The 16,724-nt window shown below is 44.6% G+C and overlaps 1 protein-coding gene across 1 annotated transcript in view; it reads left to right on the top strand.

The window, feature by feature from the left end:
* Positions 1-8,084: 8,084 nt before the first annotated feature.
* The window catches only part of tenm1 (teneurin transmembrane protein 1), a 1,688,122-nt gene continuing 1,679,482 nt past the window's right edge, over positions 8,085-16,724 (top strand). The window contains exon 1 of the mRNA XM_068047383.1: positions 8,085-8,148. The gene's annotated coding sequence lies outside the window, so the exon portion shown is untranslated. The remainder of the gene's footprint in view (positions 8,149-16,724) is intronic.

The following is a 16,724-nucleotide window of genomic DNA, read 5'->3' as shown; positions in this document are numbered from 1 at the left end:
ATGGAGTATTTCTTCAATGGTGAGAGGTTGGGAAGAGTTGATGTCAAAAGGGACCTGGGTGTCCTTGTTCATGAGTCATTAAAAACTAGCATGCAGGTGCAGCAAGCAATTAGGAAAGCAAATGGTACATTGGCCTTCATCACAAGATGTTTTGAGTAAAGGAGTAAAGAAGTCTTGCTGCAATTGTATAGAGCCTTAGTGAGGCTGCACCTGGAGTATTGTGTACAGTTTTGATCACCTTATCTAAGGAAGGATATACTTGCCATGGAGGGAGTGCAAAGCAGTTCACCTAACAAATCGCTGGGATGGTGGGGTTGACTTATGAGGAGAGAATGAGGAAACTGGGGCTGTATTCTCTAGAGTTTTGAAGAATGAGAGGTGATCTCATTAAAACTTACAAAATTCTTACAGGGCATGACAGGCTGGATGTAGATAGGATGTTTCGTCTGGCTGATGAATCTGGAACCAGGGGACATAGTCTCACAATAAGGGGCAGGCCATTTAAGACTGAGGTGAGGAGGAATTTCTTCACTCAGTGGATGGTGAATCTTTGGAATTCTCTACTCCAGAGGGCTGTGGAAGCTCAATCATTGAGCATGCTCAAGACAGAAATTGATGGATATCTGGATACTAATGCCATCAAGGGTGTGGGCAAGTGGCGTTGAGGTCGATCATCAGCCATGATCTAACTGAATGGCCTGAATGGCCTACTCCTGTGCCTATGTTCCTATGTTATCTCCTCTGACCCTAGAAACTCAAATGTGAATGAATCAATGACCTGTACCCATCCTTAGCAGAGCCAAATGGACAATGTTAGGGAGCTGTGTGTACAATGAATGAAAGCAAGTTGCCACTGTATTTTTAACTTTCGTGATATTTGGATTATTTTAATATTATAATCATGCATTTTAATACTTCCAGCATGCTGGTGCTCTCCACCCATTGCTTTTGATTACACTTCAAAAACACAATACAATCAGCTGCATTAATAACATAATAATAAAACCTGTACACATTAATCCAATACTGTCTTTAACTTCCCTTGTTAGCCAAGGTTGGACTTTTCCTTTATCCATTTTTATTCCTTAAGTGAATATATAATCATTGCAGATTATGAATTATTTCTGGAAATATTTGCAATTACTTATCTACCATCATATCTTTTAATCTAGTTTCCCAACTACCTTAGTCAACTTGCCCCTCATGCCCACATAATTTGCTGATTTAATATCCTTGTTTCAGACTTAATTAAATCACTCTTAAACTCAATTTATATTTTATCATTATAGTCATTGTTCCGAAGATGCTGTTATTTTTAACACTTTGCAACATAAATCTTTTAGACAGAAGCACAGTCATGTATTTTAAGCAGGCGAGAATACGACACATGTATTTCTCCCTCTCCTGAACAGTACTAATACTTGAGTACATGTTCTAATTTCTTCTTTTCTTTCTTTTGGGCCTCCTTATCAGGCTCTTCCACAGGTGCTGCAGAGAAATTTGTTTGTTGGGGCTGTTGCACAGTTGGCTCTCCCCTTGCGCCTCTGTCTTTTTTCCTGCCAACTACTAAGTCTCTTCGACTCGCCACCATAGTAAAGGGGAGGCCCTTTGACCATGAGATAAATTGTCTTTATAGTGTTTCCTCTATGAGTATCATGACTATATCAAATTTAATTGAATTTCTTTTAAATACATATTTATAACTTTGCATTCTAGAATTGGCTTATTGTGTTTTGCGTGAGATGTGAGATAAGAATATATGTGCTAAGTTTAGAGTCCAACTTCAATTTTTCCTCATTTTTGGCCAACGTTACACTTTGCAATTTATGTGAGATTGTATATTAAGAGTTTACCGTAGTCGGTCTTAATAATGAATCAAAAATCTGTGTTAATAATGGATTCAAAATTAGAATGTGGTTGTTGCAGCTTCTTTTTGTCCAAAATGTTACAATACTAACATTGACTCTTACTTTGTAATTTTAAAACTGTTCTATTAATGATTCTGAATTTTTACATTTTATGCAGTGCACTGTACTGTTTGAACAAAGAAAATATTTAAATATACAGGAAGTCAAGAGTCTTTCAAAAAAAATTGCTTTGAAAAGGCTATATATGCTTTGCAATCAAGAGAAGTGAGCTTTTTTAATCTTTGGTTATTTCATTTAAAAAAAGCTGCCAATTGTTTTCTCTGGGTTTTTTGGTTTACAGTGGAAAAAAGATTCACTGATTATATTTCTGTTAATTAAATAATTTCTCACCTTATCGAATAAATACTCAACTGATATATTTTCTTTTCTGCATTGATGTGATAACATGTCACTGTTTCACCTAGCCATCAATCCTCTGGTCTATTCTAAATTAGTGTATTGATAATTTATCATTAGATCAAATATAGCTTTAAACTACAGATTTTTGGAATCTGTAAACCTATGGGAGTCCAAGATGAAATTTCAGGAGCCTAGATTTTCTGATTGCCTTTTTTAAAATTATTGGCACCTAGCTGACACGATTTTAATTACTTTTAAACCATAGGCCAGAATCACATTTCTGTTAATCTGGAATGGGCATACCTTCAAACACAATGGGCTGCATTTTACCAGCCCCTCGACGCCACGGGTCGCGGCACGGGGGCAGGTTAAATGCTGCGGGGACATGCCTGCCTCAACCCGCGATGTCGAGACGGGCATGCCGCATTTTACTGGCGGCAGGGGGACCTCCGTGCAGCCCCCCTGTTGCACAGCGGCGGCACCATAATTAGCATTTGGGAATGTGTACTTACCTATATTATGCAGCCCGCTGCCTCTCCACCGACACTGCCAGATTTTTCGTTGAACGGGCGGCCATCACATGCTGTCTGTTCACGATCTGAAAAGCCAGCAGGTTCTCACACTCCATACAGAAGGGAGGAGGGAGGGGGGATACACAGGGGTCTAACTCTGCATTCTTAAAGGGGGGGATATGCAGGGGTCTAACTCTGCATTCTGGAAGGGAGGAGGGAGGGAGGGATTTGCAGGGGTCTCACTCTGCATTCTGAAAGGAAGGAGGGAGGGGGGGATTTGCAGGGGTCTCACTCTGCATTCTGAAAGGAAGGAGGTCTGGGATTACTGGAGGGAAAACTGTGCTGGCATGAAGGGAGGTACCGTGTACCATCCCTCCGTTAACGGTGTATGCTCTGTGTTTGTGAGGAGGCAATGGCACACTCGGCACCCTCTGTGTGGGGAGGATGCCAGAAAGAGCGAGCATTAAGGTTTTATGGATGGTGGGGGCAATTGATTAAGCTGGTAGGATCTTGATGTGGTCATGCTGTGCCACTCTGTGTTGGCCAAGATAGGCAATGCCATGGCACGCCACATAGTTGATCCAGGAAAGCAGCTGATGTACCCATCAACACCAATCCCTGTCCTGTTAGGAACCTTCGAATACATGCAGGGTTCAACTTTATTTATCACATGGAAATAGTTATGGCTCATTCTACATTGTGTGATCCTCTGCATGTGAGGATCTGTATGCACCAGAGGCAATATCAACAGGAAGGTGCTATCCATGTAGAGGCCCCCGGTCATGAGCAGCAGCCCCCAAGGGGAGCCCGCCATTACGGTTGCTGTGCATCTACAGGCCCCACATGACGTGTCATCGGATGTCAGAGCACCAGTGTCAGAGGCAGTTGCGCATATCGAGAGGGTGGTGACATGTCTCTGTGCCCTGCTCAAGGATGATCTGCAGCCCATGGGCTCCGGTGGACATCCCATGCCTTTGTTCCTCATGTGACAGCAGTTCTCAAACCTGACGCGTCTGCAGCCTTTTAGGGGCCCACCAGAGACCTTTGTGGGGTCACACAGTCAGCAGTGCACCTCTACATCAGGGAGGTCACCAATGCCCTGCACCAGAGGGCCAGTGAGGATGTCTTCTGCTTCAGCATAGACTCTCACAGCCAGGCCCAGAGGGCCAGTTGTTTGGGCACCATTGCTGGAGAACCATAGGTTATAATGTCCATAGACTAAACTCATGTGGCCATTAGGCCTACTGCCAGGCTACTACCTGCAGACATCACCATTAAAGGAGCCCTCTCAATCTAGGTGAAGCTGGCATATGAACGCCATGGCTGCTTGCAGCGAATGTGTGACCGCTTCTCAGGCAACTGCCATGACACCTGGGTCTTGTGCCAGTCCCGGCTGCCACCACTGTTCACTGAACTGGCTTAGATGGAGGGGTGGCTTCTTGGAGATAAGGGCTATCCTTTGCAGACATGGCTCCCGACACCGGTGAGAGACTCCACCACTGCTGCAGAGGAGAGATACAACGCCAGCCACTGAGCTACATGAGCCACCATTGAGCAGAAGATCAGCATGCTGAAAGAGCGCCTCCAATGCCTGGATGGATAGGGTGATGCCCTGTAATACGGGCCAAAAAGGCCAGCTCCTTTCTTTGCTGCTCTGCACAACTATGCACACAATAGGGGCCAGACCTAGCACGATGAGGAGAGACGTCAACGGGATTCCTCCTCGGACTATGAGGACGCTGAAGACCTACAACATGAAAGACGCATGGGAGGGCAGATGGCACCCAGGTTCTGCACGCAGGGCTAGCAGTGAGCTACGGATGTACGGCAGTGGCTTATCAGACAAAGGCAAGAGCTGTACAAGCCACACATCACCCTTGCTCACCTGCTGTGCACCAGTCCACATCTGCAGCGTTCCTGTGTACACCATTAGAGGCAGCAGCTGACTGAGCCAATGTCCATGTCACTGCATCCGTGGAGATGCTCATGAGTAATGGTGGCATGGCAATGCTGTTATTGCATACGTTGGCTCTCCTGAAGGGCCAATGGTGCAAAGGGATGTGACATTGGTGCTACATGCTGACACACATCATTCACACAGAGAAAAGGGCACACATGCTGGTGAGGGACATTTAGTGAAAGACGTATTTACATTGCTGTAACACCCGTGGATTCCCATTGGTGTCAGTGTGTTCTCTGTAAACCTTTGTAATACCTTTTATGGTCTATTTAAGTCTCAAGTTCTGGAATGCGCAAAATTAAGATTATTCACCCAGGTGCCGCACGTCTATAAGAAGGAATGTTACACAAGTAGAAGAAGAGGATCACAACTTCACAGGACACAGGGACAAAGCAGGGTAAGTATGTGGCATCAAAGTGGAAAGTGCTGGTGTAATTCAGCAGGTCAGGCAGCATCTGTGGAGAGAGAAGCAGAGTGAACTTTCAGGTCTGTGAACTTGGACAAGTTAACTCTGCTTCTCCCTCCACAGATGCTGCCTGACCTGCTGGATTTCTGCAGCACTTTCTGCTTTGCTGCCAAATTGCCAGCAGCCCCACTCTTCAGCAATCAGGTAAGTGTTTCTTTGACAGCTGTCAGGAAGCAGGTGCTGGGGGGAGGGAGGGAGGGGGGAATCCCAGACAAACGGGTACAGGGTGCCCGATTGAGGGCCGCCCCCGCTTCCCCAACCACCCCCAGGACCTGAGCCGACCCCCCTTCCCCCCAAACGACCATCCTTGCCTCACCGGGCCCGACCGATTTGCCCGGTGAGGCAACCGTAACTTACCTGCACTCCTGGTTCCATGTCCTCGGCTGGACTGCATTCCCAGCAGTGGCCACCGCTCCTGGTGGTGCTGCTGGCCTGATGATTGGCCGGCAGCCTATTGAAGCGGGTCTTCCTCCCTCTAGCGGGTGGAAGTCCTGTCTCGGAACAATTAAAGCCTGGGGACCCATAAAATGCAGGTCAGATCCCCGGGCCGGGCGGAAGCGGGTTCGTCACCAACTTTTACATCGGTGGCCAGCTCCTGTCCGCCCGATGTAAAATCCAGCCCATTGTTTATGTCGCTGTTTACTAATTAAAAAACAATTGTTTTCCTAATGTCATCCCTCTGTTTTCATTCATAAGGGAGCTGACATTTTTGAAAGGCGGGCTGGTGGGGGGGTGCGTGGTGTCCATGTGAATATGTCAATATTTGCACACCATCTGTTTCCCACATTGAAAAGTTTGAAAGTATTCCATCCTTTTTCAGTGATTAGGATTTTGCTGTATTCATTGTGGAAAAACAGAAGAGGGAAACGTTTCTTGCAGAAAGTAAACAGGACACTGTGTAAGAAGATAAAACAGAACATGCTGGAAATACTCAACAGATCTGGCAGCATCTGTGGAGAGAGAAACAGAGTTAACAGCCTGAATTGTACGTTGGGTGGGAGAACACGCCAACCAGCCAAAATGTCGGCGGTGAACCCGCCTCCGCCGTGCCTGGGGAGCCATGCTGGGACTCTCCAGGCCCTTAATTGGCCTTGGGCAGGCCTGCCACCTCTCTGAGGCAGGAAGTCCCGCCTAATGGAGCTGCCGACCAATCAGCCAACCAGAAGCTCTCAGTCCCAGTAGTGCCACCAGGACCAATGGCCACAGCTGGGACTGCACCCACCCAACAGAAGCAAGAGGGGCGATGCCTCCGAATACAAAGGATGTTTTTGGGGCCTCGCCAGGGACAATCGGCTGGGCCCCAGTGAGGCAAGGGGGGTTAGTTAGAGCTTGGAGGGGGGAAGTGTTGTGCAATGCTCAAGTTGGGCTGAGCAGGGGGGCCCTCCGTGAGGCACAAGGTGCCCGATCAGGAGGGCCCCTCCACCCCTCCCTCGCAGCCCGCAAGAAGGCCGCCAGGTGAAACCTGGTGGCATTCTGGGAGCCTGAGCCGCCTGCTAGCCACTGGTAAAATACCAGCGGTGGCGGGAGGAGCCCTTAAGTGGCAGTTAATTGGCCACCTAAGAGCCTTGATTGGCCTTTGGCAGGTAGGCCATTTCTCGTTGTCGCCGCCCCATGTAAAATTGAAGCGGGGGCAGGAAGGCATCCCCCCCCACCTCCCACTCAATTTTACGACCTCCCCTGCCACCAGCCCACTCCTGTCGGGGGGCTGTAAAATTCCGGCCCGTGTTTCTTTCCACAGATGCTGCCAGACCTACTGAGTATTTCCAGCATATTCTGTTTTAATTTCAGATTTCCAGCATCCACGGTATTTTGCGTTTGTACTGTGTAAGAAGTTGCTGATTGAGATATTTTTTCACTCGTGAAGGTGACTACATATGTTATGAGTGACACAATCACAAAGGAATTGCACAGCTCTCCTTCGCAGAAGAATAAACGTTTTATTCATTAGCTTCCCGGTTAGTGATTTTTTTTCAATTCTCCAAATTTGAAGGTCGTGACTCTTGCTTAAATACAGTTCCACAGCCATTTGCAACCTCTCAGTGCTTCACCCAAGAGACTATTCTTTGTGTGAACCTGGATAGTTAGAGTTGACAGGCTACTTGACCTAATCCTGCTGTTATTTCCCCAGACCAGAGCCATTAAAACCAATGCGAGCACTCTCCCTTCACCCAGCTGAAATCAGCTATCTCAGTACAGATCAGTTATCAATCCTGGGATCTTCCTTATCTATACAGATCAGTAGCACACTCAATGCATGAACTCACTGATCTCTCAAAGATACAACACCCTATATAAACAATGTGAGTTTTGTTTTGAAGTTTAAGTAAAGTTAGCTGTTAGTTGTGGAGCATTATTCAGTACAGTGCCCTTTCCTTTACCTTTGTGGAGAACAGAGTACTTGTGAAATCTGCCATAGTTGCTACGGCTGACAGGAGATGCTGAGAGTATTTATAAAGTACCTGAGTGTAACATTGTTTGAGCTGTACAGCACAAGAGTCTTTCGTGTATGGTACTGAAGCCACAGCAAGCTCAGGGGCAGTTACTCAGTGTGAGTTGCTATGGTTACAACTTTGCATGCACTGTAGGTGAGTGCAAGCACACAGCTATTTGATTTTGTTTCCCCCCACAATTGCTGGCGGGAGGCTCGTTACAATCCGGTTTCTATCTCACGTTTAGCGAATAAATTTTGTAACCTTCTTCTATAAGATAACTTTTTAAACATCATGTTTTGCAAGGCATTACATTATAAGATTTTCAAATCTTTAAAATATGCAACAGATACAAATATCATTCTCTGATGAAATATTAATAGATCTTTGTCTTTTATTTAACAGGGTTTATCACTTCATGAATTAGCTGCTTTGAGTTGCTGTTTCCAGCAAGTATCGATCCTCTCACATCTGAGCCTATGCTACAACTTGGAAAAGGAGGAATAAGAGACAGGTAAGGAAACAGAAAATGCAGCACAATGATGGTTAATATTTTATTACAAGCTTTATTCTTCGTATCAAGCACCAATGATTCAATGATGAGTACTGTTTTAAGTATGACCTTGCATTACATCTTAGTTGCAAATGAATCCATAATATATATTTAATGGATTATCTTATTAATTTTCGTAAGCTGCTATTTTAGTTGTACTTTGCAGGTCTGTAACTGAGCCCTTGCTGATGTTCTGTGGTGTGATAAAGCTCTGTTTTATTTTTGCTTTATCTGCCATTAATTTAGCACTCAAAATGCCTTTGTACAATGGAGTAAAACTTACTATTGTTGCAGTTGTTGTGAAGGTATGAGCCCTTTAATTTTTCTTCCCACCCTGCCCTCTGTGCACTGTTCCCTGACTACTTACCAGCTGTGATGAGTATGCCAAGCATGTAATTTTATTTCCTCGCATCTATTGATGCTACCCTGAGCCAGTCAGTAGAAGACATCCAGCTGTACTTGATGGAGGAACTCCCCCTCCTCTCACATCATGTTCCCCAACTGTGGTGTGGCTTATGCCTGGAAAATGAGCAGCATGGGGACATCAAGATTGTATTTCTCACTGGTTTGGCACTTTGTCCTGCTGGCTAAATTTGTTGGGCCACCTTTTCACCTTCATAAAGCTGTAGTGTACTGCATCTGGTGATATAAGAGCAGAATGTCTTCAAGTGTGAGGTGGTCATACAGACTGGAATTATACTGTTATTCTGCTACCTTCAGTTATTTTGAGATTTTGAAGCTGTTTTATTTTATTTAGAGATACAGCACTGAAACAGGCCCTTCGGCCCACCGAGTCTATGCCAACCATCAACCTCCCATTTATACTAATCCTACACTAATCCCATATTCCTACCACATCCCCACCTATCCCTATACTCCTCTACCATCTACCTATACTAGGGGCAATTTATAATGGCCAACTTACCTATCAACCTGCAAGTCTTTTGGTGGTGGGAGGAAACCGGAGTACCCGGCGAAAACCCACGCAGACACAGGGAGAACTTGCAAACTCCACACAGGCAGTACCCAGAATTGAACCCGGGTCGCTGGAGCTGTGAGGCTGCGGTGCTAACCACTGCGCCACTGTGCCGCTGTGTCACAGGATATGTACATGTGTTAATGTGTGGGAGTAGATGTTGCTTAACGATAGTGGACTCAACAAATACCCTGGAAGAAACCAGAGTTGTACTGCACCCTGGGACTTGAACTTCAGGTTTGAGGTTGCTGGGTGCTTTGTTTCTCTGAGTCACTAATGACAAATCCATTCTAACTCTGGAATTGTATTTCCACTTTTGTGTCACCGTGGCATAAAATCATTAGTCTAGGATTGTTTTTGCTTGAATACAACCATAAAACAGCACAGTTTAAATACATTGGACTGGAACTTGACTATGGAGTGAGCAGCTGGCAGATGATAGCAGTGGGGCTTTGTGGGCTAGGCCTCATGCACATACCCTCAGCGGGTGGAAGAAAGGTATCCCAGGGTATCCTACCAGCCCCGGGCAGGCACACTATCAGCAATCTAGAACCTAGCCCGGCCCTGAAAAGGGTATCTTGGAGAGAAGTTCATTCATGATGGTTAGGGTGGGTGGCAAAGGCTCGGCACCTTGTAAAGTTGGAATGTCGGCTGAAATTGGACAGATTATGCGCAATACCTGCTCTTCTTAACCAACTTGAATTACATATTAATCTTTTTAAAGAAAAGAAAAAGGAAGACTTGAATTTATATCGTACCTTTTACAACCTCAGGGTATCCCAATGTGTTTTATACCCAACAAAGTCCTCTTGAAATATAGTCACTGTTGTAGTGTTGGAAACATGGCTACAAATCTGCTCATAGCAAAAATATGGGGTGGATTGGGGAGGAATAAGATAATGATCAGGTAATCTGTTTTAGTAATGTTGGTTGAGGCATAAATATTGGCCAGGAAACCAGGCAGAATTCTTCTGTTCATCTTCGAATAGTGTTGTGGGATCTTTTACGTCCACCTGAGAGAAAAGGCCGGGTTTAATGTCCTATCCGAAACGTAGTTCCTGTGACAGTACTGCACTGGATTATGAGCTCCAGTCTCTGGAATGGGACTTTGACTCAGAAAGTGCTATCATTGAGCCAATGCTGATTTTTGTTAGAATAGGTCCAGTTTATGCTTGAACCTGTGTATTATAGGAAATTAAAATTATAGAACTGAAGAGACCATTGAGGACAATACACTATTCTCTCTCTCACCTTCAGAAATATTCTCTGTCAAATATCTGTCCAGCTCCTCCTTCAACTTTCTAGCATTACATGATATGTTTATCACTAATAAGTGAAAACCAATTGCATTTCTTGGCTTTAATAGTACATTGTTGGCCTTTGAAGTCTTCAATACACTACCTTCAATGTCACTAATGATATTTCATGGGTTTCTCCCTGTAGGGGAGACCCAAGTGGGGATAGCTAGCTTGTCAGGAAATACAGTAGCAGTTCGAAAAAATATGGGGTGGATCGGGGAGGGAGTTCTCCTTTGTTCACCATTCACAGCAAGAGTGGAAATTAATTCTTTTCACCCATAGTCACAATGTCACTACAATTAACAAACAGCCTAGGAACCAACCGAGATATGCCCAACCTAGAGAAACCATACGCCTGGGTGCCATGAGCAACTTTGCCTGAATGTTAAAGTGCTGAATATGAAGCTATACTGCATTTTTTTTTTGTGGTTACAGGCGTTTAAATGCTTTTTTGAAAGCATTGCATATGTCCTTCAAAGGGATTCCCATGAAATGAATTTCTCACAAATAACTTATTTTTCACCTGACTGTCAATAGAGATTGAAAATGGATTATAGATAGAAATTCCACTTTTACAAATCAGAAGACAAGTGTCAAATCTATTGTAAAAACCTGGACATGACAGGACAATATCACAGCAATGATTACATCTGAATCTAGGGAGTGGATCTGTGATGTAGGTTCACACAGTGTAAATTGGTTTTTCTCAAAATCCTGTTTTTAAAAAAAAGCAACTTGAGAAATTTTATTCAATACTATGTTGGGTGGTTAAATTAAAGAAGTTGCAAATTGAAATTTATTGTTCTTGAGAGAATTGGCACTTCCAAGGCAAAAAGAGATAACTTCACAAATCCAATTTCAAACGCAGTAGATTATATTCAAAGAAATTACTGTTCAGGATTATTTTGATGGTCAGCATCAGCTAGGAATATATGGTAGTTAAAATTGCCCAGAACATACTGAACTACAGCTTGGGTCATTTTGCTACTTTTTTCAACTAGTTACATCAGAATTTGGTTATGATGGTGGGCAGGACTGAGGTCGTATATTTTTCTCTCTGAATCAGAAAGTTGGTTGGTTGTTTGGATATTGAAGAGGTTGAGCTCATAATCCAAGCTTGATACTCCAGTGCAGTGCTGAAGGAGTGCTGCATTGTTGATGATGCTGTCCTTTGAATGAGATATTAAACCAAGGTCACACTGCCTGTTCCAGTAGTTTATGTGGAAGTGATAGATCCAATGGCACAATTTGAAGGAGAACAGATTTCTCTTCACTGGCCTACATTTCTCCCTCATTCAACAACACCAAAAGTAAATGGATTGGTCATTCAGCCCATTACTGTTTGTGAGATCTTGCTGGATGGAATATGGCTGTTTTGTTTGTACACAAAGAGTAATTGCATTTCAGAATAACTCAGGGCTGAATTTTACCGACTCCTGCAACATCAGGGTTTGTGGCGGGGGGGGGACAGGGCCAGAAAATGCCTCCAGGAGAGGGCCGCCACGCACCCCGACACTGGGAGGGCCTGGCCCAATATTGCCGGCAGCGGCGAGGCCTCGTGGCGGCTCTCTCGCCACTCAGAGACGGGACCCCCATTAACATATTTAAATAAATTAAGATTAATGAATTAATCATACCTACGCCGCCACCTTCCTGCTGCGAACTTCCTGCCGCTGGCTGGCACTCCCGCACCTTCGGATCCCCATCTGGGGAAGTGAGGCAGAACACTTGTGGGAAGTGCGGGGAGGAGGTACGTTTATCAGTGTGGGGCGGGGTGAGGGGGGAAGAACGTGATCAAAGTGATATCATTGATTTCGGGGATGATGGGAAGGGTTTTAGGTTAAAGTTTATGCACTTTGGCCGGGCAAGGTCAGGTGGACAGGGTAATTGTTTTTGGGGGAAGAGGGTTAATTTTACGGTTATTGAGGGGTAGGAGAGGGGCAAAGTAAATGTACTTTTTTTATTCACTGCATCTTTAAATATTTAAATTTAACAGTAGGGCTCAAAGCCCTTTAAAAATGGTGTCAACGCCGGCGCACGGACAGCTGACGCCATTGTCGGGGACGGACAACCCGCCCCTCCATGTGATTGGGGGGGGGCACGGCCCGCCAGCGGACCTGTATAATTCAGACCTCAGTGTTTAAAGTGACAAAGACTGAACAGCAAAAGCTGGCATGTACTTTTTCTTTTGGCGATATTGTGTTCGGTAAGCCCAAGGAAATTTTGAGGGGTGATATGATTGAGCGACATAAAATGTTAAAAGGATTGGACAGAGTAGATATTGAGAAATCATTTCCTCTAGTGGGAGGGTAGATATGAAGCAATTATTTCCCCTTGTGTAAGAACCTAGAACAAGGGGATGTAATCTTAAAATTTGATCGCAGCCATTCACTCGTCGCTGGCTGTCCCTCGATTCGAAGATGATGTCTACTCAAGGTCGTTAATTTCTGCCATGGGTCTTCAGGTGACTGAACAGGCCGATTCTCGACCCACAGATCTTTGGGCACATGGGGCAGGATGTCCCACCAGCCATTCAGCAACAAAAGCAGGAAGCACGTTTTCTGAAAGAATAGTGGAAATATAGAACTCTCTTCCCCAAAGGCAATGGATGCTTGGATAATTGTAGATTTCGAATCTAGATCGAAAGATTTTTGTTAGGTAGAAGTATTGAGGGATAAATAAAAGTGGGTAAATAGAGTTGAGGTACAGATCACCCATGAGTAACTGAATAATTTGAGGGGCCAAATGGCTTACTTCTTATCCAAATGTTCCTATGATGATACAGGCACTGTGAGGCCATTTTATTTTGCATCATATGTAGAATTATTAGGGAAAATGATAATTTCCTTTGTTAATACTTAAGTGAACCATAAAACATGGTAGTCTGACTGTCCAATCAAGCACAGGTGTATGCTTGACAATGGTAAAATGTTACCAGATGCCGCTAGTGACCTGTTTCTCAGGTGAGGCACAGCCATACATGCCTAAACAAATCAAAGTGTTGCCATAGCAATGTGCAATGCATTTTATTTTCTTGTCCATAGTATTGTTCATTATAAGGCAAAAGCACAGTTAAAGAATAGGGTAAAAAGATGAGCAGAGAGGATGCCAATAATCATTTGGTAAAGCCAGCTACATTTCTTGGTCAAACTCAAGAAGACTTCAATAAACTTGCACAATCGGCATGGAAATAGCAAACAATTTTCAATACAGGTAGGTGTGAGTTGGTACATTTTGGTAGGAGAAATCCGAAGGTCACATGCTGCTTGGAAAATACGGCCCCAATATTAACTACGAGGTTGGGAGGGAATGGGCGGGGAATGGAATTTGTTGGGAGGTTTAGCAACTGGGAAATATGTGTTTCCCGGAGGTTCTGTCAAATATAACAGCAGAACCACTTGAAAATTTTTTGACTCCATTTCCCAGCCAGCAGCCAGCCAGATTGAGAGGCTGGCTGGCTGGATGTCAGGCAGGAAAGCCTGCTGCGCCAGACCTCAGCTAGGAAGCGAACATCGGAGCGAGGGAGAGATGGGAGTGGAGGATCATAGAAGACACCAGGGTGGGGAGTTGTGGGGACACATCATGGAGGGTTGAAGAAGATACTGGGCCAGAGGGGGCGGTGGGGGGGGAGGATATCTTGGAGTGTTGCATAAGAGATCGCAGAAGAGATCAGAGGTGACATTATGGCGGATCGCAGAAGAGATAGAGATGGGTATGCTGGAGGGTCGCAGAGGAGGTCGGGGTTGACATTATGGAGGATAATTGGGAGTTAAGAATCCTCCCTAGATGCTAAATGGGGTAGAGGAGCAAAAGGATCTGGGGACATGGATTCACAAATCATTAAATCTAGCAACACAGGTTAATAAGGTCATAAAAATGCAAGCAAAGCAGTGGGTATAATTTCTGGTGAAATAGAGTTGTAAAGCAGAGAAGTTATGTTAAATTTGAATAGAACCTTGGTTAGACCACATTTGTAGCACTGGGAACAGTTCTGGTCTCCATGTTATAAAAGGATATAGAGGCATTGGCGAAGGTGCAAAAAAGCTTTTCAAGGATGGTACCAGAACTGAGAGATTAACATTAACAGGTAAGACTGAACAGGCTGGGACTGTTTCTGCTTTTAAAGAAAAAGCTGAAGAGTGGCCTAATAGAGATCTATAGAATTATTAAGGGTTTGATAAGATAGACATAGAGGACATGGTTCCACTTGTGAGGTAATGCAAAACTATGGGTCATAAATATAGGATAAATCTAATAAATCCAATAAGAAATTCAGAAGAAACCTAATTATCCAGACAGGGGTTAGAGTATGGAACTTGTTACCACATGGAGTAGATCAGGTGAATGGTATTGCACATAAGGGCAAGCTAGAAAATTACAAGATGGAGAAAAAAAATCAAAGGGTATATTAATAAAGTGAGATGAATTAACGAGCAATGATTTTCATATGGAGCATAACAGCAGCATCGTCCAGTTGGGCCAAATGGCCTTTATCTGTGCTGCAAATTCTTTGTAATTCTTCCTCATGTGCACATTGTAAATGTCCATTTCTCTCTCCAATCTCATAGCCAAGCTTCTCTCTCTCTCTCACCTTGAAAAACTTTGGGGGGAATTTTATGCTGGTGGCAGGGGTCTCAACGTTGGGAGAAACTGACACCGAGAACCCGTGTGGCCTCTCTTGTGGAAGGCCTGCCAAATTTAGTGGCAATCAGGCACTTAAGGGGACAGCGGCAGGCTTTCCATAGGAATTAGGACCTCATCACTGGAAGACTCGCCGTTGGAAAGCTGCCAGCCAATCAGAGGCCAGAAGCTGCAGCGTCACCACAGAGGCGGTGACTGTTGCTGCAGGTGACTGTCTTGGAGGCCGAGGTGCATCGCTGGAGTCGGGCCTCAGGTAGGTCAGGACGGAGGGGGGGGTCTCACGGGGTGGGGTTGCAGGGGAGGGGGTTGGCCTTCAGTGGGACCCCCCTTCCTGATGCTGGGTCCCTTGTTCAGGGATTAAGTGCCTTTGAACAAGGGACCCTCAACCTGGAGCTGGGAAGCAGCCCGCACTGTTTTTTCAACCATGCTTCCCATGCAACGAGAGGGCCATCCGCCACTGGGGTAATTGCAGCTGCAGTGGGAGGCGACCCTTAATTGTTAATTGCCCAGTTAAGGGCCTCAGTTGGTGGTGGGGCGGGAAGGCCATTCACAGCTCTTCCTGCCCTGGTGGCGCCAACCCCCCCATAACCATTTCCCCCAATTTTTTGCTCACCCTGCCTCCAAACCAGCCAAGGGGGTGAGCATAAAATCCCATCCTTTGTGTATCTCAGTGTTGCTGTTGGTTTCATTATCTATCTTGCTTTCTACCCAGCAGTTTTCATTTCATGATAGACTGTCATTCAGTTGGCAGTCCTTCTTGTGGGATCCCGCCACTCTGATGTACAGCTTGGCTTCATTCTGTTTCACCTGGAGCCCAAACTGACACTGACTGCTCATGCACGAGGTCACACAATTTTGGATGAAGCACCGATGAGTCTCCTCTGAGCATTACTAAAGTTGCTCTTTTCCCTTGTGAATCTCGATGGCTGTTCTGTCACAGGTTCAGCTCTGCATGTTATCTTAAGTTTGCCACCAGGGACTTTGGAACTCAGACTTAGGGATAGAAAAAAGAAAGATGAAAGGAACCACATAGGAGGAAAGGGAAACAGGAAAGGAATCAAGTGAGGAGCACAAAAATGGAAAGAAAGCAAGATGGATAATCAAAGAAAGAAAAAAATCATCTGTCGCAAGAACTCGCAGTAAAGTGGTTGGGAGAGAAAAGTTTTTCAAAGCCTCTCTGCTATTCCTCAGCAAACTTTATGAATATAACCATGATGGGTCACAATTATTAGATTAATAGCTTCATTTATGATGTATTTTATTTTCCTTGAGGTCACGGTAGCTAGTTTTTTTATGAGTAGTAATTTAAGAGTTCTTGGGTCAGAACAATAATTATGTGTGTGAAATAATATCACAAACTGATCACTAATGTTTAATGAACCACAATTATGATCAGTTGATAATAAAACATGAGCTACACAAGGTCAGATTCACTCTGAGAAATGCAGTGTCTGGATAATCAATTTTCAAGGTGATTTTTTTTTCCACATTCTGTATTTTGCACAGTGCAGCAATATTTCTGTGTGATGAAGTACAATGGCAGTAACTGCCCAATTGCTATTTTGTTCACTTTCAGTTTGTACTCAACATGACTGTGCAATGCTGCTAGTGGTAGGAAACAG

The sequence above is a fragment of the Heterodontus francisci genome, chromosome 15 (genome assembly GCF_036365525.1).
Source record: "Heterodontus francisci isolate sHetFra1 chromosome 15, sHetFra1.hap1, whole genome shotgun sequence".
NCBI classification, from domain to species: Eukaryota; Metazoa; Chordata; class Chondrichthyes; order Heterodontiformes; family Heterodontidae; genus Heterodontus; species Heterodontus francisci.
This window is presented reverse-complemented; position numbering and strand designations above follow the sequence as displayed.